We start from the raw sequence: 25,913 nt of genomic DNA, 5'->3' as shown, positions 1-25,913 counted from the left end.
TTCAGCTTCACGTTATTTGTAATTAACAGTGGAACATGACTTTATAAAGCTCTACACAGAGTGGAACATGACTTTATAAAGCTCTACACAGAGTGGAACATGAGTTTATAAAGCTCTACATAGGGTGGGACACTTGACAAAGCTCTACACAGAGTGGAACATGAGTTTATAAAGCTCTACATAGGGTGGGACACTTGATAAAGCTCCACACAGAGTGGAACATGACTATAAAGCGCTACACAGAGTGGAACATGACTTTATAAAGCTCTACATAGGGTGGGACACTTGATAAAGCTCTACACAGAGTGGAACATGAGTTTATAAAGCTCTACATAGGGTGGGACACTTGATAAAGCTCTACACAGAGTGGAACATGAGTTTATAAAGCTCTACATAGGGTGGGACACTTGATAAAGCTCTACACAGGGCGGGACATGACTTTATAAAGCTCTATACAAGAGTGGAACATGACTTTGTAAAGCTCTATATACACTAAGAACAATGAGAGAGAGCTCTATCTTTCGCATGCACTTAGAGCAAAAAGAGAAAGAGATAGAGCTCTATTATGAGGTGATAGAGCTGCCAGTGAGTTACTGTCTTCACGTAAGACTGGCTGGCCTCTGGCACTCTTTACCGACAGAGTGCTGGCACTGTGCCTCCCACCCTGGGGTGAGGGTGACACCGGCGGTGCGCTGGATAGCGGCGGCCGTAGCGGCGCTGGGGTAGGGGTAGCGGGCGACCGTAGCGCTGACGGTAGCGGCGATACCCACGATAACCAGACCACCAGCGAACGTGTGTATAATAATAATAATAATAATAATAATAATAATAATAATAATAATAATAATAATAATAATAATAATAATAATAATAATTATAATAATAATTATAAAACATGACTGTTGTACTGTAACTGGCAACAGAGACGCGTACACACAAGCACTCACATACACATGAGGGTGTGTACACACACTCATGCTCACGTAAGTACTTACACACACACACACACAGACGTACATGAGAAGACTCAAGATAGGTGCAATCTTGAAGACGGGTCCACCCATGGCAGGGCTCTGCTCCTGGTTCTGGGGGGATCGAACCCGGCACCTTTCGGTTGCTTGCCGCGCGCTCTGAACCTCCGAGCTACAAGGCATTAGAAAGATGGTAAGAGAGATTGTAAAATGTTGTAATTGTGATTTTATTTTTCCTATTCCTTCTGTCTCTTTTTCTGTGTCTCTGTTTCTGTCTGTCTCATAAGAGCTACACTCGTGTAGCTCTTGTGAGATAGACAGACAGACAGACAGACAGACAGACAGACAGACATACCACCTGAAGCACATATCATACCTGTAATTCACTCCCCAAAACCGCACTTACGAGAGGAACCTCGTGAGGATGTTTCGGTCCCTCTCTGGACCATTGTCAAGCAGCGAAAGCAAAGGCTACAATGTCGCCCCCAGCTGCCTCTGGTAACTGTAGGCTTTTGTATTGAGATGAACTGCCAGGGGAGAGTTAAGAAGGGTAGATAAACTGTCAGGGGAGAGTTAAGAAGGGTAGATGAACTGCCAGGGGAGAGTTAAGAAGGGGAGATAAACTGCCAGGGGAGAGTTAAGAAGGGTAGATAAACTGCCAGGGGAGAGTTAAGAAGGGTAGATGAACTGCCAGGGGAGAGTTAAGAAGGGGAGATAAACTGCCAGGGGAGAGTTAAGAAGGGGAGATAAACTGCCAGGGGAGAGTTAAGAAGGGTAGATAAACTGCCAGGGGAGAGTTAAGAAGGGTAGATGAACTGCCAGGGGAGAGTTAAGAAGGGGAGATAAACTGCCAGGGGAGAGTTAAGAAGGGTAGATAAACTGCCAGGGGAGAGTTAAGAAGGGGAGATAAACTGTCAGGGGAGAGTTAAGAAGGGTAGATGAACTGCCAGGGGAGAGTTAAGAAGGGGAGATGAACTGTCAGGGGAGAGTTAAGAAGGGTAGATAAACTGCCAGGGGAGAGTTAAGAAGGGTAGATAAACTGCCAGGGGAGAGTTAAGAAGGGGAGATGAACTGTCAGGGGAGAGTTAAGAAGGGTAGATAAACTGCCAGGGGAGAGTTAAGAAGGGTAGATGAACTGCCAGGGGAGAGTTAAGAAGGGTAGATAAACTGCCAGGGGAGAGTTAAGAAGGGTAGATAAACTGCCAGGGGAGAGTTAAGAAGGGTAGATAAACTGCCAGGGGAGAGTTAAGAAGGGGAGATGAACTGCCAGGGGAGAGTTAAGAAGGGGAGATGAACTGTCAGGGGAGAGTTAAGAAGGGGAGATGAACTGCCAGGGGAGAGTTAAGAAGGGGAGATGAACTGCCAGGGGAGAGTTAAGAAGGGTAGATGAACTGTCAGGGGAGAGTTAAGAAGGGTAGATAAACTGCCAGGGGAGAGTTAAGAAGGGTAGATAAACTGCCAGGGGAGAGTTAAGAAGGGTAGATGAACTGTCAGGGGAGAGTTAAGAAGGGTAGATAAACTGTCAGGGGAGAGTTAAGAAGGGTAGATGAACTGTCAGGGGAGAGTTAAGAAGGGGAGATGAACTGTCAGGGGAGAGTTAAGAAGGGTAGATAAACTGCCAGGGGAGAGTTAAGAAGGAGAGATGAACTGTCAGGGGAGAGTTAAGAAGGGTAGATAAACTGTCAGGGGAGAGTTAAGAAGGGGAGATGAACTGCCAGGGGAGAGTTAAGAAGGGTAGATGAACTGCCAGGGGAGAGTTAAGAAGGAGAGATGAACGGTCAGGGGAGAGTTAAGAAGGGGAGATGAACTATCAGGGGAGAGTTAAGAAGGGGAGATAAACTGTCAGGGGAGAGTTAAGAAGGAGAGATGAACTGTCAGGGGAGAGTTAAGAAGGGGAGATGAACTGTCAGGGGAGAGTTAAGAAGGGGAGATGAACTGTCAGGGGAGAGTTAAGAAGGGTAGATGAACTGTCAGGGGAGAGTTAAGAAGGGGAGATGAACTGTCAGGGGAGAGTTAAGAAGGAGAGATGAACTGTCAGGGGAGAGTTAAGAAGGGGAGATGAACTGTCAGGGGAGAGTTAAGAAGGGGAGATGAACTGCCAGGGGAGAGTTAAGAAGGGTAGATGAACTGCCAGGGGAGAGTTAAGAAGGAGAGATGAACTGTCAGGGGAGAGTTAAGAAGGGGAGATGAACTGTCAGGGGAGAGTTAAGAAGGGTAGATAAACTGCCAGGGGAGAGTTAAGAAGGGTAGATAAACTGCCAGGGGAGAGTTAAGAAGGGTAGATAAACTGCCAGGGGAGAGTTAAGAAGGGTAGATAAACTGCCAGGGGAGAGTTAAGAAGGGTAGATGAACTGCCAGGGGAGAGTTAAGAAGGGGAGATGAACTGACAGGGGAGAGTTAAGAAGGGTAGATGAACTGTCAGGGGAGAGTTAAGAAGGGTAGATAAACTGCCAGGGGAGAGTTAAGAAGGGTAGATGAACTGTCAGGGGAGAGTTAAGAAGGGTAGATAAACTGCCAGGGGAGAGTTAAGAAGGGTAGATAAACTGCCAGGGGAGAGTTAAGAAGGGTAGATAAACTGCCAGGGGAGAGTTAAGAAGGGTAGATAAACTGCCAGGGGAGAGTTAAGAAGGGTAGATGAACTGCCAGGGGAGAGTTAAGAAGGGGAGATGAACTGCCAGGGGAGAGTTAAGAAGGGTAGATAAACTGCCAGGGGAGAGTTAAGAAGGGTAGATAAACTGCCAGGGGAGAGTTAAGAAGGGTAGATAAACTGCCAGGGGAGAGTTAAGAAGGGTAGATGAACTGTCAGGGGAGAGTTAAGAAGGGTAGATAAACTGCCAGGGGAGAGTTAAGAAGGGTAGATGAACTGTCAGGGGAGAGTTAAGAAGGGTAGATAAACTGCCAGGGGAGAGTTAAGAAGGGTAGATAAACTGCCAGGGGAGAGTTAAGAAGGGTAGATGAACTGCCAGGGGAGAGTTAAGAAGGAGAGATGAACTGTCAGGGGAGAGTTAAGAAGGGTAGATGAACTGTCAGGGGAGAGTTAAGAAGGGGAGATGAACTGCCAGGGGAGAGTTAAGAAGGGTAGATAAACTGCCAGGGGAGAGTTAAGAAGGGTAGATAAACTGCCAGGGGAGAGTTAAGAAGGGTAGATAAACTGCCAGGGGAGAGTTAAGAAGGGTAGATGAACTGCCAGGGGAGAGTTAAGAAGGGGAGATGAACTGCCAGGGGAGAGTTAAGAAGGGTAGATAAACTGCCAGGGGAGAGTTAAGAAGGGTAGATAAACTGCCAGGGGAGAGTTAAGAAGGGTAGATAAACTGCCAGGGGAGAGTTAAGAAGGGGAGATGAACTGCCAGGGGAGAGTTAAGAAGGGTAGATAAACTGCCAGGGGAGAGTTAAGAAGGGTAGATAAACTGCCAGGGGAGAGTTAAGAAGGGGAGATGAACTGCCAGGGGAGAGTTAAGAAGGGTAGATAAACTGCCAGGGGAGAGTTAAGAAGGGTAGATAAACTGCCAGGGGAGAGTTAAGAAGGGTAGATGAACTGTCAGGGGAGAGTTAAGAAGGGGAGATGAACTGCCAGGGGAGAGTTAAGAAGGGTAGATAAACTGCCAGGGGAGAGTTAAGAAGGGGAGATAAACTGTCAGGGGAGAGTTAAGAAGGGGAGATGAACTGTCAGGGGAGAGTTAAGAAGGGGAGATGAACTGCCAGGGGAGAGTTAAGAAGGGTAGATAAACTGCCAGGGGAGAGTTAAGAAGGGTAGATAAACTGCCAGGGGAGAGTTAAGAAGGGTAGATAAACTGCCAGGGGAGAGTTAAGAAGGGGAGATAAACTGCCAGGGGAGAGTTAAGAAGGGTAGATAAACTGCCAGGGGAGAGTTAAGAAGGGTAGATGAACTGCCAGGGGAGAGTTAAGAAGGAGAGATGAACTGTCAGGGGAGAGTTAAGAAGGGGAGATAAACTGCCAGGGGAGAGTTAAGAAGGGGAGATAAACTGTCAGGGGAGAGTTAAGAAGGGTAGATGAACTGCCAGGGGAGAGTTAAGAAGGGGAGATGAACTGTCAGGGGAGAGTTAAGAAGGGGAGATGAACTGCCAGGGGAGAGTTAAGAAGGAGAGATGAACTGTCAGGGGAGAGTTAAGAAGGGGAGATGAACTGCCAGGGGAGAGTTAAGAAGGGGAGATGAACTGCCAGGGGAGAGTTAAGAAGGAGAGATGAACTGTCAGGGGAGAGTTAAGAAGGGGAGATGAACTGCCAGGGGAGAGTTAAGAAGGGGAGATGAACTGCCAGGGGAGAGTTAAGAAGGGAAGATAAACTGCCAGGGGAGAGTTAAGAAGGGTAGATGAACTGCCAGGGGAGAGTTAAGAAGGGGAGATAAACTGCCAGGGGAGAGTTAAGAAGGGGAGATAAACTGCCAGGGGAGAGTTAAGAAGGGGAGATAAACTGCCAGGGGAGAGTTAAGAAGGGGAGATAAACTGCCAGGGGAGAGTTAAGAAGGGGAGATAAACTGCCAGGGGAGAGTTAAGAAGGGGAGATAAACTGCCAGGGGAGAGTTAAGAAGGGTAGATGAACTGTCAGGGGAGAGTTAAGAAGGGGAGATAAACTGCCAGGGGAGAGTTAAGAAGGGTAGATAAACTGTCAGGGGAGAGTTAAGAAGGGTAGATAAACTGCCAGGGGAGAGTTAAGAAGGGTAGATGAACTGTCAGGGGAGAGTTAAGAAGGGGAGATAAACTGCCAGGGGAGAGTTCGGGAACCGAGGTTAACAAACTACAAGACAAACACAACGATACATAATCATGGTACACACAATACTTAGCAGTAGACTGCAAGGAAATCAATCATCTATTTATGAGTAGACTGGATGATAATAATCTACTTGTAAATGTAGTAAACTGAAAGAGAATAAGATGCAATGAGAGGGAACAGGAGACACAGATAAATACGTGGATGACAAACACAGATGTGAAGAATTCCCTTTCCAGTCTTGGAATGGCACACGGAAGCAACTAGAAGAGGCGGCGGAGGTAAACAATATACACAGTTTTACGAGAGGGCACGATCGGACCTCCGCGACCATGAATCAATGAAACCTGGATGTAATAATAATGGAAAAGCGGAAGGAAGGAACTGAGGACAGGCGAGTACTGACACAACTGAGTACAAGCTGTTACAAGTACACACGGCTTCACAAACACTGCTAATAACGGGCTTACTTCACTCCCGTAGGTCCAAGGTTAAGACATGAGACCAAGAGCTCGAGCCCACCTCGCCCTAGACTACGTCAAATAGGCAATTAAAAATATATAAAATAATAAAAACGTCAGAACATCATGGCTGGAACAATATATATATATATATATATATATATATATATATATATATATATATATATATATATATATATATATATATATATATATATATATATATATATATATATATAATATATATATATATATAAAGATGGTGAGAGAGGAGAGGCTTGGTTAATATCTCAGCTGGCTGATTCCTGGGTCTTAATCGGTGTGTTACGACGTATTGAAACATTATTGGAGGTCTTGGCGCTGAGCACAGAGGCTGAGTGGCCTGTTCAGTGAATATTTAATGTGCTCATTGTTGCAGCACCCAGGACACAAGCGCTCGTACAATAGCCTCCAGTCTTACACAATCATTTAAAATGCACTTTGCCTCAAGGAGCTCATTCACAGTGTACATACCTTGATTGTCTCTTATGTTGGCAGCTACTGTGGTGGGTCCTGAGAGACTCCTGAGAGACAGACAGACAGAGATCTCACCAGTTCACAGACAGCAGCGTGTACACTCCCTGGGGGAGGAAGACAGGTATGCCTATTTATATAGGCAGGAGTAAAGCGATGTATGTGTGGTGTCCCGGAATATAGAAGGCAACAAATTAGGAAGGAAAATGACATAAATAGTAAAAGTATAGACGTATATTAAAATTAAACAGTGAAAAAACTTATTAAAGAAGCCTGTTGTTTATATTATGGTTTACCTGGAGTTTACCTGGAGAGAGTTCCGGGGGTCAACGCCCCCGCGGCCCGGTCTGTGACCAGCCTCTACATCAAAATATGGCAATGGTTTACACTGGTAAAAAAGACAACTAGTAGATGACAGGACACAATGACTAACTTATGATAAAGTGAAAGCAGGAAGAATTTATTTAGATTTTGCCACGGAAGTGGCTAGTTTATTGTGTACCTCATACCCATCCTGTGGAGGGTACCTCATACCCATCCTGTGGAGGGTACCTCATACCCATCCTGTGGAGGGTACCTCATACCCATCCTGTGGAGGGTACCTCATACCCATCCTGTGGAGGGTACCTCATACCCATCCTGTGGAGGTTACCTCATACCCATCCTGTGGAGGGTACCTCATACCCATCCTGTGGAGGGTACCTCATACCCATCCTGTGGAGGGTACCTCATACCCATCCTGTGGAGGGTACCTCATACCCATCCTGTGGAGGATACCTCATACCCATCCTGTGGAGGGTACCTCATACCCATCCTGTGGAGGGTACCTCATACCCATCCTGTGGAGGATACCTCATACCCATCCTGTGTGAGCGTACCTCATACCCATCCTGTGGAGGGTACCTCATACCCATCCTGTGGAGGGTACCTCATACCCATCCTGTGGAGGGTACCTCATACCCATCCTGTGGAGGGTACCTCATACCCATCCTGTGGAGGGTACCTCATACCCATCCTGTGGAGGATACCTCATACCCATCCTGTGGAGGGTACCTCATACCCATCCAATGGAGGGTACCTCATACCCATCCTGTGGAGGGTACCTCATACCCATCCTGTGGAGGATACCTCATACCCATCCTGTGGAGGGTACCTCATACCCATCCTGTGGAGGGTACCTCATACCCATCCTGTGGAGGGTACCTCATACCCATCCTGTGGAGGGTACCTCATACCCATCCTGTGGAGGGTACCTCATACCCATCCTGTGGAGGGTACCTCATACCCATCCTGTGGAGGGTACCTCATACCCATCCTGTGGAGGGTACCTCATACCCATCCTGTGGAGGGTACCTCATACCCATCCTGTGGAGGGTACCTCATACCCATCCTGTGGAGGGTACCTCATACCCATCCTGTGGAGGGTACCTCATACCCATCCTGTGGAGGGTACCTCATACCCATCCTGTGGAGGGTACCTCATACCCATCCTGTGGAGGGTACCTCATACCCATCCTGTGGAGGGTACCTCATACCCATCCTGTGGAGGGTACCTCATACCCATCCTGTGGAGGGTACCTCATACCCATCCTGTGGAGGGTACCTCATACCCATCCTGTGGAGGGTACCTCATACCCATCCTGTGGAGGGTACCTCATACCCATCCTGTGGAGGGTACCTCATACCCATCCTGTGGAGGGTACCTCATACCCATCCTGTGGAGGATACCTCATACCCATCCTGTGGAGGGTACCTCATACCCATCCTGTGGAGGGTACCTCATACCCATCCTGTGGAGGGTACCTCATACCCATCCTGTGGAGGGTACCTCATACCCATCCTGTGGAGGGTACCTCATACCCATCCTGTGGAGGGTAGCACAAGAACATATGGACGCACAATAGGCCTAGGAACTAGGCCTCAAAGGGTTAACAGAAGTACATTTGTATTTATATCTACTTACAGAAAAAATTAAATAAGAAAAATCTAATTTTTAAGAGAAGAAGTTGAAGGTGGACAAGTGTAGAGAATATTAAACAAAAGCTAGTTGATATAACACAGAATATAGAAGATATAAATAAGGAATTAGAAAAAAAATTAAGATGGTACAGGTAAGTAGATGAAGGCTCGAAAGAATACAAATTAAAAAGTATAGAAGTTAGTTATATAGAAATAACTAAGAAAGAGAGAGACTAGTAGAGCGAGTGTAGTTAACTCAGGATGTTGTTAACAATGTTAATACGAGTTTAGTGAATGAGAGGCGAGAGACGGAACAATAACATTAATAAAAACAACATGTGGTGCCAGGAAATTATTTCACTGCTGGAGTTAATATTAGCCAAGAAATGACAAAGAAAATTCCCAATAATTCCGAGACAGAGAAACACTGTTAATGTTTCTGGTTGTACCGAAAATAAAACAAATTAAAACACAGAAAAAAAACGAATAAGACATAAACGAGATGACAAAACACACAGTGGACGTCAGTCTTGAGAAACACACGGTGAGATAAACACGTTGAAAAATGTGAAAAAGTATTAACACATACAGGTGGGAGAAACATTTACAAGGATTAAAGAAAGAGGAAGAAAGAGTAAAGAGAGGTAATGATATACATTAATTTGAAACCTATGATGATATGCAAATAAGACGAGATCCCTTAAATGTGAGGATTGGGGGGGAGGGGGAGTGAGAGATTTTGTCAACACTGATAATAAGCTGAATGAGGAGGGAAATGAGGAAGACAAGTGTTTACAGAGTAACAGTGCACTACCCACCTACCATTGTTTACAAAGTAACGGTGCCCTACCCACCTACCATTGTTTACAAAGTAACAGTGCACTACCCACCTACCATTGTTTACAAAGTAACAGTGCACTACCCACCTATCATTGTTTACAAAGTAACAGTGCACTACCCACCTATCATTGTTTACAAAGTAACAGTGCACTACCCACCTACCATTGTTTACAAAGTAACAGTGCACTACCCACCTATCATTGTTTACAAAGTAACAGTGCACTACCCACCTATCATTGTTTACAAAGTAACAGTGCATTACCCACCTATCATTGTTTACAAAGTAACAGTGCACTACCCACCTATCATTGTTTACAAAGTAACGGTGCATTACCCACCTATCATTGTTTACAAAGTAACAGTGCACTACCCACCTATCATTGTTTACAAAGTAACGGTGCATTACCCACCTATCATTGTTTACAAAGTAACAGTGCACTACCCACCTATCATTGTTTACAAAGTAACAGTGCACTACCCACCTATCATTGTTTACAAAGTAACGGTGCATTACCCACCTATCATTGTTTACAAAGTAACAGTGCACTACCCACCTATCATTGTTCACAAAGTAACGGTGCACTACCCACCTATCATTGTTCACAAAGTAACAGTGCACTACCCACCTATCATTGTTTACAAAGTAACAGTGCACTACCCACCTATCATTGTTTACAAAGTAACGGTGCACTACCCACCTATCATTGTTCACAAAGTAACGGTGCACTACCCACCTATCATTGTTCACAAAGTAACGGTGCACTACCCGCCTATCATTGTTTACAAAGTAACAGTGCACTACCCACCTATCATTGTTCACAAAGTAACGGTGCACTACCCACCTATCATTGTCACAGAGAACAGTACACATGATACACCGTAAACAAATGATAACAAACAGAAAAATAAAAGGAAATAGCAAGGTAAACGTATGTGCAAAAATTATAAATACTAACACAGACTGACCAAAATATTAGAACCCAGTCATATAATAAATGATAAGAAACATAATACAGTATGTGTAACTAAAAGGAAACTAGAAAAACATATCTGAAGTCAGGTTGTTCTCCACGGAAGTTACACAGTGTGAAGAACACACAGAGAAGAGAAGAATAGAAGAGAATTGACAATACTGATAACAAGAAATCAGCACTAAATTCAGAATACACACAAACATCCACACACACAGTTCCACACTAGAGATTAGTGCGGAAGCTGGAGGAACAAGCAGGGATAACAGGGAAGGCACTACAGTGGATCAGGGAATACCTGTCAGGAAGACATCAGCGAGTCATGGTACGTGGCGAGGTGTCAGAGTGGGCGCCTGTAACGAGCGGGGTGACACAGGGATCAGTCCTAGGACCGGTGCTGTTTCTGGTATTTGTGAACGACATGAAGGAAGGAACAGACTCAGAAGTGTCCCTGTTTGCAGATGATGTGAAGTTGATGAGAAGAATTAAATCGGACGAGGACCAGGCAGAACTACAAAGGGATCTATCTGGACAGACTGCAGACCTCGTCCAGAAACTGACTCCTGGAGTTCAACTCCACCAAATGCAAAGTCATGAAGATTGGGGAAGGGCAAAGAAGACCACAGACGAAGTATAGTCTAGGGGGCCAGAGACTATGAACCTCACTCACGGAAAAGGATCTTGGTGTGTGTATAACGCCAGGCACATCTCCTGAGGCGCACATCAACCAAATAACTGCTGCAGCATATGGGCGCCTAGCAAACCTCAGAAAAGCATTTCGACATCTAAATAAGGACTCATTCAGGACCCTGTACACCGTGTACGTTAGGCCCATATTGGAATATGCAGCGCTAGTTTGGAACCCTCACCTAGCCAAGAATGTAAGGAAACTTAAGTGTAAAGGTTTGCAACAAGACTAGTCCCGGAGCTAAGGGGTATGTCCTACGAGGAGAGGTTAAGGGAAATCGACCTGACAAACTGGAAGACAGGAGAGGTAGGGGGATATGATAACGACATATAAAATACTGAGAGGTATAGACAAGGTGGACAGAGACAGGATGTTCCAGAGATGGGACACAGCAACAAGGGGACACAGTTGGAAGTTAAAGACACAGATGAATCACAGGGATGTTAGGAAGTATTTCTTCAGTCACAGAGTTGTCAGGAAGTGGAATAGTCTGGGAAGCGATGTAGTGGAGGCAGGATCCATACATAGCTTTAAGCAGAGGTATGATAAAGCTCATGGTTCAGGGATAGTCACCTAGTAGCGACCAGTGAAGAGGCGGGGCCAGGAGCTATGACTCGACTCATGTAACCACAACTAGGTGAGTACGAACACACATACACACAATCAGTGATAAAAACACACAAAACAGATGAGGAACCCTTAACAGTGGATACATACAATTTTCCGTTTAATAAGACTTGTGAGAAAGAAGGAAGAGTGAGGTAAGTTAAATTCCACACCAGAGTCAAGCAACCACACATGTAAAGTCACCATGGCAAGAATTTTTTTTATTATTACTGCAGATTTTAACTAATAGACCATTTATTAATCTTTGCGGCCTCATAGGCTGGAAACATTAATAAATGGTCAACAGAACTTATTATTATTAATTTATTACGTATCAGCATATAACCAACGAAATAAAAGTGAAGGCAACACAGTACTAGACCCAGTGTTAACTATAACAAGAGTGAAGACAACAAAGTATTGACCCAGTGTTAACTATAACAAGAGTGAAGACAACACAGTACTAGACCCAGTGTTAACTATAACAAGAGTGAAGACAACACAGTACTAGACCCAGTGTTAACTATAACAAGAGTGAAGACAACACAGTATTGACCCAGTGTTAACTATAACAAGAGTGAAGACAACACAGTACTAGACCCAGTGTTAACTATAACAAGAGTGAAGACAACACAGTACTAGACCCAGTGTTAACTATAACAAGAGTGAAGACAACACAGTACTAGACCCAGTGTTAACTATAACAAGAGTGAAGACAACACAGTACTAGACCCAGTGTTAACTATAACAAGAGTGAAGACAACACAGTACTAGACCCAGTGTTAACTATAACAAGAGTGAAGACAACACAGTACTAGACCCAGTGTTAACTATAACAAGAGTGAAGACAACACAGTATTGACCCAGTGTTAACTATAACAAGAGTGAAGACAACACAGTACTAGACCCAGTGTTAACTATAACAAGAGTGAAGACAACACAGTACTAGACCCAGTGTTAACTATAACAAGAGTGAAGACAACACAGTACTAGACCCAGTGTTAACTATAACAAGAGTGAAGACAACACAGTACTAGACCCAGTGTTAACTATAACAAGAGTGAAGACAACACAGTATTGACCCAGTGTTAACTATAACAAGAGTGAAGACAACACAGTATTGACCCAGTGTTAACTATAACAAGAGTGAAGACAACACAGTACTAGACCCAGTGTTAACTATAACAAGAGTGAAGACAACACAGTACTAGACCCAGTGTTAACTATAACAAGAGTGAAGACAACACAGTACTAGACCCAGTGTTAACTATAACAAGAGTGAAGACAACACAGTATTGACCCAGTGTTAACTATAACAAGAGTGAAGACAACAAAGTACTAGACCCAGTGTTAACTATAACAAGAGTGAAGACAACACAGTACTAGACCCAGTGTTAACTATAACAAGAGTGAAGACAACACAGTACTAGACCCAGTGTTAACTATAACAAGAGTGAAGACAACACAGTACTAGACCCAGTGTTAACTATAACAAGAGTGAAGACAACACAGTATTGACCCAGTGTTAACTATAACAAGAGTGAAGACAACACAGTAATACTAGACCCATTGTTAACTATAGCAAGAGTGAAGACAACACAGTAATACTAGACCCATTGTTAACTATAGCAAGAGTGAAGACAACAAAATAATATTAGACCCAGTGTTAACTATAACAAGAGTGAAGACAACACAGTAATACTAGACCCATTGTTAACTATAACAAGAGTGAAGACAACACAGTAATACTAGACCCATTGTTAACTATAGCAAGAGTGAAGACAACAAAATAATATTAGACCCAGTGTTAACTATAACAAGAGTGAAGACAACACAATAATACTAGTCCCATAGTTAACTATAACAAGAGTGAAGACAACACAACAATACTAGTCCCAGTGTTAACTATAACAAGAGTGAGTGAAGACAACACAACAATACTAGTCCCAGTGTTAACTATAACAAGAGTGAGTGAAGACAACACAACAATACTAGTCCCAGTGTTAACTATAACAAGAGTGAAGACAACACAACAATACTAGTCCCAGTGTTAACTATAACAAGAGTGAGTGAAGACAACACAACAATACTAGTCCCAGTGTTAACTATAACAAGAGTGAGTGAAGACAACACAACAATACTAGTCCCAGTGTTAACTATAACAAGAGTGAAGACAACACAACAATACTAGTCCCAGTGTTAACTATAACAAGAGTGAGTGAAGACAACACAACAATACTAGTCCCAGTGTTAACTATAACAAGAGTGAGTGAAGACAACACAACAATACTAGTCCCAGTGTTAACTAGAACAAGAGTGAGTGAAGACAACACAACAATACTAGTCCCAGTGTTAACTATAACAAGAGTGAGTGAAGACAACACAACAATACTAGTCCCAGTGTTAACTATAACAAGAGTGAGTGAAGACAACACAACAATACTAGTCCCAGTGTTAACTAGAACAAGAGTGAGTGAAGACAACACAACAATACTAGTCCCAGTGTTAACTAGAACAAGAATGAGTGAAGACAACACAACAATACTAGTCCCAGTGTTAACTAGAACAAGAGTGAGTGAAGACAACACAACAATACTAGTCCCAGTGTTAACTAGAACAAGAGTGAAGACAACACAACAATACTAGTCCCAGTGTTAACTATAACAATAGTGAAGACAACACGTCATCAACACTAGATGTTTACTAGAAGAGTGTAAGAAGTGTTAAACAAACCATGATATAAGGTTACTTTCAGTGATCATCTTACACTGGGAACAACAACTGCTGATAAATATGACTCAGGAAATGAAAAAAAAGAAACACTAAGAGGAAGACAATAACAATAAGAACGCTGGAACATAATTTTAAATAAACTAAATATAATATATTATTACAAAGAACAAACACAAATAACTTATGAAGAGATCTATAATATATATGATAATCAAATTAATGAGTTTCTTACAAAAACAATATAAACACAAATAAAAAATATAAACAAAAAAACAATATAAACACAAATAAAAAGTATATAAACAAAAAAACAATATAAACACATATAAAAAATATAAACACAGAGAGAATATAAACACAAATAATAGAGATTAGTTTAATGGAAGCTGCTGGAGAACTTTGAAATCAATACAGGAAGTGAACCAGTTAGGAAACTTATCAGAGAGTCAACGAGACTAGGAATGTATATTTAACTGTAAGGAGGGGGGAAGGGGGAGGGGGAAGGGGGTAGAAAGGAATTTTGAGAAGGAAACAGAAGACAGAACAAGACAAAGCCGAACTTTTCAATTTAATTTCGTAAATATTGAAGAAAATGTTGAAGACAAAAGACCGGAGACAAACATCGACCTACCTGGTGGGTGTTCCGGGGGTCAGCGCCCCCGCGGCCCGGGGCATGACCAGGCCTCGGTCAGTGTGTGGTGTTCCGGGGGTCAACGCCCCCGCGGCCCGGACCATGCCCAGGCCTCGGTCAATAATAAAGAATAAAGGACTTAGATAATTTATGCATGTGGGACATATTAACAAATTTCAATAGAGTTACAACAACTATATAATAAGAAAATGGTAGAGCATCAGACTGTATTTACCAAGATGTGAAGAACTTGTCTGGTTGTTGCCCGGGAAATAATATTTCGGAAACTGTACAATATACGAGGAATAACATAAAAAATTATGACAGAGAATGAGAGACTTTTTGTTTGAGAGGAAAATGCGAACTGTTATAAGAGGACAAATGCCTGCATGGGAGGATGTCACAAGTGGGGTGCCACAAGGATCTGTACTTGTCCCAGTAATATTTATATAAATGGTTTACAAGAAAGAATAATAAAAAAAGCCGTGAATATGTTTGCAGACGAAACAATAATCTTATATAAAATATACAAAAAAAAATTACTTAAATCGCCGGATGATTTAGAAAAACTCAACGAATCTTGTGATAGATGGATGATGGAATTTTGTGTAAATAAATGCTTGGATCAAGAATTCTTGAAGGAAAGTATACAAGGAAGCTTTAGTTGCATCTATGAAGTAACCTTCCACGGTTTGACGTGCTGTTGGAGTGTGAGCAACGTAATATTTATGAAGCGATTCAGGGAAACCGACAGGCCGGACTTGAGTCCTGGAGATGGGAAGTACAGTGTCTGCACTCTGAAGGAGGGGTGTTAATGTTGCAGTTTTATAACTGTAGTGTAAGGACGCCTCTGTCAAGACAGTGATGGAGTGAATGATGATGAAAGTTTTTCTTTTTCGGGCGATAGGAAACGACCGATGTGTTAATAATAAAAAAATATGAACTTAAAAGAAGCCAGTGGATGAGGCAGGTAGTGTATACGTTTACTTGTGAAGGAAGGGACAGAGAAACCCATGACACTAGTGCAACGTTCGTTATCTAAGAAATTCGAGTTAATCTATGCTTGCTTGAATTAACCCTCATTACCTATTATTCTACAATTACCATAGCATCACTGCCAGTTTAGCGCTTATCAATAAAGACCATAACACAAGCTAGACGTATTTCGACCGGTGGGTGATCCCAGAAAGGCATCCCTGTATACCATAACCCCAAACCCCTCTACCTCCATGTACGAGACTGAAATAGCACAGAGTGCGGCGTAAGTTGATAATGCGGTCAAATATTAGTGTTGACGATTTGAAGGGAATCAGAAGAGACATCCATGAGTCATCATTTGGAAATTAATATCCCAATGTCTTCAATAACAATGATAAATTAGGACATACAGAAAGCAACTCTAGTTCTAACCTTCCAGGGAAACCGAAGAGACCAGTATCATAACATACACATTTATATTAAGTTTGAAGTCGGTCAGATGTTGTATTGTCAAGTAATAAGCATGAACAAGATGAAAATAATCAGATACGACACTCAGATATTATGACATGGAAACCAGTATTTAAGTTTTTCCAATCCCCCCTCCCCCCCGCATAAAAACAAGAGTCTGGAACCAACACTGACCAGAATCATTCCAAACTAAGACACACCAGTTTTGAGAAAGTAGAGTAATTGATGATTAAGATACATGAACAACAGTTGGGTATCTTTATTGTTGAAACATTTCACGTACACAGTAGACTTCATCAGTCAGATACAGAGGCAGCAGGTGTAGTGGTGAAACGAAGATGATGGAATCAATCCATCAACCTTGGAGAAAAAATATTTGAAGAAATGAGTTGAGGTAGGATAGCAGCTCTTGGCCTGTAAAACTGATCTGTAAAATAAAAAAAAACCTGAGAGGTGTGGCAGTGAGGTGAATACCCGAGGGAAGTGATTCAGGTGACCTTAGAGGAGGGAAGAGCCAGAGGAGACACGATTACGACTTAAACAATCTGCAGCAAGACTTTACAACCAGAACACAGCTGGTTTCAGGAGACAGATGATTTCCCTCGAGAACACATCACCACTAAAAGTTTAAAGCCGACCACAAGGTGCATTCTCCAGGTGCTGAGCAGAATCCAACAAGAATCTGCCTGTACACAGATCCATCTACTCATCCACTTCATACGATCCATCAACCATTGATGCCGTTCACAGTTATATTTGTAATTAAAAAAAGCGCTAAACACGTAGGGGTCATATACCGCCTGTGAAGTGGGAGGAATTCAAATTCGATACAAAGGAAGGGAGAGATAAGTCCAGTTCCTTGGATCAAGAGCCCCTCACTAGCATCAAGACAAGCTTAAAAATAACAAAATGTCCTCTATACGCGCCATTTAATATAACACCCTTCTCGTAAGTAGGACACCGGACTGTACATGATGAAGAATTACACATATATGAAACATCTGGGCGTCTTTATTGTAGACGTTTCGCCACTGGAGGGCGAAACATGATGCACAGGTGTCTAATTATTTCTTAGGATACCGGAGTGTTGAAGGTGACCAGAGTAACTGTCTCCACTTGTCATCACACCGTAACAAACATCTGGGAATGATCTAATGTAACAATGTAGACGGGTCATCCACCCATGTAAATACTCCCACGGTGATGTACTCTCCCACGAATCTTGCCCAAGATGCAGTGCACCAGCCTTGAAAATTGTAAGCCGATCGAATGAGGCGTTTCCGAGTAATAAAGGAAAATCTGGGAAAAAACAAATGTATATGTTGGTGAGAATGTTTTTAATACAGTAAATAACAGTACTATTGTGTTACATAGTAACACTGGTAGTGTGTTACACAGTAACACTGGTAGTGTGTTACACAGTAACACTGGTAGTGTGTTACACAGTAACACTGGTAGTGTGTTACACAGTAACACTGGTAGTGTGTTACACAGTAACACTGGTAGTGTGTTACACAGTAACACTGGTAGTGTGTTACACAGTAACACTGGTAGTGTGTTACACAGTAACACTGGTAGTGTGTTACACAGTAACACTGGTAGTGTGTTACACAGTAACACTGGTAGTGTGTTACACAGTAACACTGGTAGTGTGTTACACAGTAACACTGGTAGTGTGTTACACAGTAACACTGGTAGTGTGTTACACAGTAACACTGGTAGTGTGTTACACAGTAACACTGGTAGTGTGTTACACAGTAACACTGGTAGTGTGTTACACAGTACACAATAACACTGGTAGTATTACACAGTACACAGTAACACTGGTAGTATTACACAGTACACAGTAACACTGGTAGTGTGTTACACAGTACACAATAACACTGGTAGTATTACACAGTACACAGTAACACTGGTAGTGTGTTATACAGTGCACAGTAACACTGGTAGTGTGTTACACAGTACACAGTAACACTGGTAGTGTGTTACACAGTACACCACAACACTGGTAGTGTGTTACACAGTACACCACAACACTGGTAGTGTGTTACACAGTACACCACAACACTGGTAGTGTGTTACACAGTACACCACAACACTGGTAGTGTGTTACACAGTACACAACAACACTGGTAGTGTGTTACACAGTACACAACAACACTGGTAGTGTGTTACACAGTACACCACAACACTGGTAGTGTGTTACATAGTACACAGTAACACTGGTAGTGTGTTACACAGTACACAACAACACTGGAAATGTTACACAGTACACAACAACACTGGTAGTGTGTTACACAGTACACAACAACACTGGTAGTGTGTTACACAGTACACAACAACACTGGTAGTGTGTTACACAGTACACAACAACACTGGTAGTGTGTTACACAGTACACCACAACACTGGTAGTGTGTTACACAGTACACAACAGTAACAACACTACAAAACTGTTAATTACTTCCAGAGTAAAGGTGATCAAGTGAGACAAGGCACCACAACATGGAAGTAGAGAGGCTCACCTGACACACTGTTTCTGTCAACACAAACACAAGATATTTTTCTCACGTGAGAGTCTGTCAAGTGATTCCTCGATCAACGGAGATTTTGGTCAACTGAGCGAAACCTTGCAGAGGATGGTGGACGGGGGAAGGAATGATGGGAAGGAGGAACGACATGAGGGTTAGGAGCACATGATGGGGCGAACTGCTGCATGGGGGATAAGGTGGGGGAATTATAATATGTGGGAGAGGGAGGGGGTGGGGGGGAGGTAGTTTACAAAGAATGGTGTGTACTCATCTATTTATGTATTCACCTGTTTATGTGCTTACTTATATGTGGTTACAGGGGTTGAGTCACAGCTCCTGGCCCCGCTTCGCTGGTCGCTACTAGGACCACCCTCTCCCTGCTCTATAAGCTTTATTGTATCTCTAAAAGCTATGTATGGATCCTGCCTCTGTGTGTGTGTGTGTGTGTGTGTGTGTGTGTGTGTGTGTGTGAGGTACAATTTTTTCCCCAGTAATCCCTACTTGGGTGGACAAACTTTGGCACATAATCCTGGGAAAACTGTCCTAATGCCGCTGTGATGAAGGTTAATTCAGAAGCCAAACACACCGCTCTTATCATTTACCCAACACTCTACCAGTCTAATAATCTTCACACGCTATCACTGTCTTATCAGGCGCCCACACACACACACACACAAACACACACACACAAACACACACACACACACACACACACACACACACACACACACACACACACACACACACACACACACACACACACACACACACACACACACACACACACACACACACACACACACACACACACACACACACACACACACACACACACACACACACACACACACACACACACACACACACACACACACACACACACACACACACACACACACACACACAAACACACACACACACACACACACACACACACACACACACACACACACACACACACACACACACACACACACACACAACGAGGTGGTGGAGGCAGACTCCATACATAGTTTTAAGAGCAGGTACGTTAGGGGGGTCTACGAGGCTAGGATGAATTAGTGAATGACAAGTTGAGGGGCCAGGAGCTGAGACTTTATTCCTGTAACCACGTATATATAAGTAAATAAGAGTGAAAACTCACACACTCAGCCGATGTGATGTTAATGAGAAGAATTCAGTCGGAGGACCAGGCAGGACTACACAAGGATCTAGACAGGCTGCAAGCCTAGTCCGGCAACTGGCTCCTGGAGTTCAACCCCAACAAGTGCAAAGTCGTGAAGATTGTGGAAGGGCAAAGAAGACCGCAGACAGAGTACAGTCTAAGTGGCCAAAGACTACAAACTTCACTCAAGGAAAAGAATCTTAAGAGTGTGTATATTACCGGGCACATCTGAAGCGCACATCAACCAAACATCTGGTGCAGCACACGGGCGCCCAGCCAAGCTGACAATAACATTCTGGTATCTCAGTAAGGAGTCGTTCAGGACTGTACACTGTGTACGTCAGGCCCATATTGGAGTATGCGGCACCAGTTTGGAACCCACACCTGGGCAATCACGTCAGGAAACTAGAGAACGTGTAAAGGTTTGCAACGAGACTAGTCCCAGAGCTAAGGGGCATGTCCTACGAGGAGAGGTTAAGAGAAGTCGACCTGACGACACTGGAGGACAGGAGGGACAGGGAGGACATGATAACTACATATAAAATACTGAGGGGAATCGACAAGGTGGACAGAGACAGGATGTTCGTGAGATGGGACACGTCTCTGTGACTTAAATGAGTCACACGTATGTTAGCAAGTATTTCTTCAGCCATAGAGTTGTCAGAAAGTGGAATGGGCTGGAATGTGAGGTAGCGGAGGCAGGTACCATATGTAGCTTTAAGAAGAGGTATGATAAAGCTCATGGAGCAGGGAGTGACCTAGTAGCGACCAGTGAAGAGGCGGCACCAGGAGCTATGAATCGACCTCTGCAACCACAATTAGGTGAGTACACACACACACACACAAAGTACTGAGTATTAACATTATCATCTAAGATAAATTAATATATTTAACCTGCCAGTGTTATTTAACATCCAGTGTACAATAAGCTTTCCCTCGTATACTGAACACGGTCACGAACACGGTCACGAACACGGTCACGAACACGGTCACGAACATGGTCAGCATCATTTTAAAAACGAAAAATACAGGAAAAGTATCGGTATCAGTATCGGCTGAAAATTCTGTATCGGTATGAGTATCGGCTGAAAAATTTGTATCGGTATGAGTATCGGCTGAAATTCTTGCATCGGTATGAGTATCGGCTGAAAATTTTGTATCGGTGTGAGTTTCGGCTGAAAATTTTGTATCGGTGTGAATATCGGCTGAAAATTTTGTATTGGTATCAGTATCGGACGAAAATTTTGTATCAGTATCAGCCAAAAAAAATTTATCGGTATCAGTATCGGCCGAAAATTTTGTATCAGAATCGGTCGACAATTTTGTATCAGTATCGGTCGACAATTTTGTATCAGTATCGGTCGACAATTTTGTATCAGTATCGGCCGAAAATTTTGTATCAGAATCGGTCGACAATTTTGTATCAGTATCGGCTAAAAAATTTGTGTCGGTATTAGTATAGTTCCACCAGTACTTAAAACCATAACACATGAGAGAGAGAGAGAGAGAGAGAGGGTGTTGGCACCTGGAGAAGTTGATATCCTTAGGGTGAAATATGACTCCAAACTAACCATGAAGAACCATGTTGTAAATCTTGCAAACAAGGCAGCCAGGAAGCTTACAGCACTTCGCTGTATCTCGCATCTACTTGACAGTAGGGGTTGCAAGATTCTGTACGAGGCACAAGTACGCTCACACCTTGAGTATGCTCCACTTTCTTGGTTTGCCTGCCCCCCCCCTCCCTCTCATCTGCGACTGCTTGACAGAGTAGAGAACAGAGCAAGACGTCTCATCTCTCGCCTGGACCCATCCTGGATAGATCTGTCATTTCAGCAGAGCCTTCAACATAGGAGGGATATGGGTGGCCTTACTGTTATGTACAAGGCCAATATTGTCAAAGTACTACACTTGGATCCACTTCGAGGACAGCGTGAAACAAGCTTTTATGCCACAAGACGGGCAGAAAGCAGCAACTTCACTCTGGCTGTACCCTTCTCCAGAACATCACTCCATCTGAGATCCTATATACCCAGGATGACTCGAGTATGGAACACATTCGTACAGCATAATGATGTCAACGAGATAAAGTCAGTTGATCAAATGAAAATGCTGGCCCACAGATGGCTCCAACTTCATCCTGTTCCCTACTTGTATGTCTCATAACAATAAAAATGCTTTAAAATGAGCTGATGTAGGTAACAGTTCTTAGCTTGCCAATAAAGTTAGGAATCCTTAACCTGTAAATAGCTTGTCAATAAAGCTAGGGATCCTTAACCTTCTCAAACCCTGTGTAAAGAGAGAGAGAGAGAGAGAGAGAGAGAGAGAGAGAGAGAGAGAGAGAGAGAGAGAGAGAGAGAGAGAGAGAGAGAGAGAGAGAGAGAGAGACAGACAGACAGAGACAGAGACAGAGACAGAGACAGAGAGAGAGAGAGAGAGAGAGAGAGAGAGAGAGAGAGAGAGAGAGAGAGAGAGAGAGAGAGAGAGACAGAGACAGAGACAGAGACAGAGACAGAGACAGAGAGAGAGAGAGAGAGGGAGCGAGAGAGAGAGAGAGAGAGAGAGGGAGCGAGAGAGAGATCAGGGCTCATGTTGGACTGCCACCAGTGGTAGGCAGGTCAGTGTTGTTACTGCCACCAGTGGTAGCCAGGTCAGTGTTGTTACTGCCACCAGTGGTAGCCAGGTCAGTGTTGTCACTACTACCAGTTGTAGCCAGGTCAGTGTTGGCACTGCCACCAGTGGTAGGCAGGTCAGTGTTGTTACTGCCACCAGTGGTAGCCAGGTCAGTGCTGTCACTACCACTAGCGATAGCCAGGTCAGTGTTGTCACTACTACCAGTTGTAGCCAGGTCAGTGTTGTCACTACCATCAGTGATAACCGGGTCAGTGTTGTCATTACCACCAGTGATGGTAAGACACATATGCAACAGTTAACAACTTTATTCCGAAACGTTTCGCCTACACAGTAGGCTTCTTCAGTCGAATACAGAAAGTAGCCAGGAACAGTAGAGATGTGAAGACGATGTAATCAGTCCATCACCCTTGAAGTCGTAGAATTTGAGGTTGTCAGTCCCTCGGCCTGGACATAGTCAGGAACTATCTGAAGATCAAGCGACAGTGCGGAGACTTAAATACTGTCGGAAGGAGAGGTGCAGGGTAGTAGTAGTAGTAGTAGTAGTAGTAGTAGTAGTGAGAGGCAACTGAGAGGTCATGTCCTCTCAGATCCAACCCTTCTCACTTGAAAAGCTTGTCCAAGGTGTTTTCTGTACCAAGATGCCACGTGTTGCAGTGTCTGACAAGATGAACATCAAAATGGTATACAATACCGACAGGTTGTTAGGTAAGACACATATGCAACAGTTAGACAACTTTATTCCGAAACGTTTCGCCTACACAGGCTTCTTCATCGAATACAGAAAGTAGGCAGGAACAGTAGAGATGTGAAAACGATGTAATCAGTCCATCACCCTTAAAATCGTAGAATTTGAGGTTGTCAGTCCCTCGGCCTGAGAAGTTCAGTTCCATAGTCAGGAACTATCTGAAGATCAAGCGACAGTGCGGAGACTTAAATACTGTCGGAAGGAGAGGTGCAGGGTAGTAGTAGTAGTAGTAGTAGTAGTAGTAGTAGTGAGAGGCAACTGAGAGGTCATGTCCCTCTCAGATCCAACCCTTCTCACTTGAAAAGCTTGTCCAAGGTGTTTTCTGTACTGTGTAGGCGAAACGTTTCGGAATAAAGTTGTCTAACTGTTGCATATGTGTCTTACCTAACAACCTGTCGGTATTGTATACCATTTTGATGTTCACCACCAGTGATAGCCGGGTCAGTGTTGTCATTACCACCAGTGACAGCCAGGTCAATGCTGTCACTACTACCAATGACAGCCAGGTCAGTGTTGGCACTGCCACCAGTGGTAGCCCAGCCAGTGTTGTCACTACCATCAGTGATAGCCAGGTCAGTGCTGTCACTACCACCAATGATAGCCAGGTCAGTGTTGTCACTACCACCAATGATAGCCAGGTCAGTGTGGCACTGCCACCAGTGGTAGCTCAGCCAGTGTTGCACTGCCATCAGTGATAGCCAGCAGTGTTGCACTCCACAGTGATAGCCAGGTCAGTGCTGTCACTACCACCATGATAGCCAGGTCAGTGTTGGCACTGTCACCAGTGATAGCCAGGTCAGTGTGGCACTGCCACCAGTGGTAGCAGATGCAAGCCTGTTGTCACTACCACCAGTGATAGCCAGGTCAGTGTTGGCACTGCCACCAGTGATAGCCAGGCCAGTGTTGGCACTGCCACCAGTGATAGCCAGGTCAGTGTTGTCACCACCAGTGATAGCCAGGTCAGTGTTGGCACTGTCACCAGTGTAGCCAGATAGTCAGGTCTGTTGTCACTGCCACCAGTGGTAGCTCGGGCCAGTGTTGTCACTACCATCAGTGATAGCCAGGTCAGTGTTGGCACTGCCACCAGTGATAGCCAGGTCAGTGTTGTCACTACCACCAGTGATAGCCAGGTCAGTGTTGGCACTGTCACCAGTGATAGCCAGGTCAGTGTTGGCACTGCCACCAGTGGTAGCTCAGCCAGTGTTGTCACTACCATCAGTGATAGCCAGGTCAGTGTTGGCACTGCCACCAGTGATAGCCAGGTCAGTGTTGTCACTACCACCAGTGATAGCCAGGTCAGTGTTGTCACTGCACCAGTGATAGCCAGGTCAGTGTTGGCACTGTCACCAGTGGTCAGGCCAGGTCCAGTGTTGTCACTACCGCCAGTAGCGGGTAATAAGTCATTAAGGTAGTGTGGTGAGGGGAGAAAGGGAGGAGGATGGAAGAGGGAATTACGGGTATGTGGAGCTGGTATCATCCAGCACTATCACACACAGGATTTGCCCGTCTCTCAGTATCTAAATCAATTACTTTATCCGCACAGTCTGGTATGTCTACCACCAGCCATACCTGTCCAGTTTCCAGAGTTGACCTGCCTTCCTGCATACCTGTCCCAGGTTACCAGAGTTGACCTGCCTTCCTGCATACCTGTCCCAGGTTAGCAGGGTTGACCTGCCCTCCTGCATACCTGTCCCAGGTTAGCAGGGTTGACCTGCATACCTGTCCCAGGTTAGCAGGGTTGACCTGCATACCTGTCCCAGGTTAGCAGGGTTGACCTGCATACCTGTCCCAGGTTAGCAGGGTTGACCTGCATACCTGTCCCAGGTTAGCAGGGTTGACCTGCATACCTGTCCCAGGTTAGCAGGGTTGACCTGCCTTCCTGCATACCTGTCCCAGGTTACCAGGGTTGACCTGCATACCTGTCCCAGGTTACCAGAGTTGACCTGCCTTCTTGCATACCTGTCCCAGGTTAGCAGGGTTGACCTGCCTTCCTGAATACCTGTCCCAGGTTACCAGGGGTGATCTGCCTTCCTGCATACCTGTCCCATATTACCAGGGTTGACCTGCCTTCCTGCATACCTGTCCCAGGTTGCCAGGGTTGACCTGCCTTCCTGCATACCTGTCCCATAAACCATACCACGGGCGGAATTGAACCCGCGGTCAGAGAGTCTCAAAACTCCAGACCGTCGCGTTAGCCACTGGACCAGCTAGCCACAATAAGATTCGTCCAACTAGGTATATTTCTACACCATGAATCTTATTGTGGCTAGCTGGTCCAGTGGCTAACGCG

The 25,913-nt window shown here is 44.2% G+C and overlaps 2 protein-coding genes across 2 annotated transcripts in view; one reads left to right on the top strand and one right to left on the bottom strand.

The window, feature by feature from the left end:
• Nucleotides 1–25,913, bottom strand: part of LOC128695161 (uncharacterized) — a 356,867-nt gene that overhangs the window by 154,420 nt on the left and 176,534 nt on the right. Inside the window, exon 3 of the mRNA XM_070091341.1 lies at nt 6,677–6,783. The gene's annotated coding sequence lies outside the window, so the exon portion shown is untranslated. The remainder of the gene's footprint in view (nt 1–6,676; nt 6,784–25,913) is intronic.
• The window catches only part of LOC128695120 (motor neuron and pancreas homeobox protein 1), a 187,278-nt gene that overhangs the window by 6,991 nt on the left and 154,374 nt on the right, over nt 1–25,913 (top strand). The gene's annotated exons all lie outside the window — the stretch shown is intronic.

This window comes from Cherax quadricarinatus, chromosome 35 (assembly GCF_038502225.1).
Source record: "Cherax quadricarinatus isolate ZL_2023a chromosome 35, ASM3850222v1, whole genome shotgun sequence".
NCBI lineage: Eukaryota > Metazoa > Arthropoda > Malacostraca > Decapoda > Parastacidae > Cherax > Cherax quadricarinatus.
The sequence above is the reverse complement of the archived record's forward strand: the minus strand, read 5'-3'. Positions and strand labels throughout refer to the sequence as shown.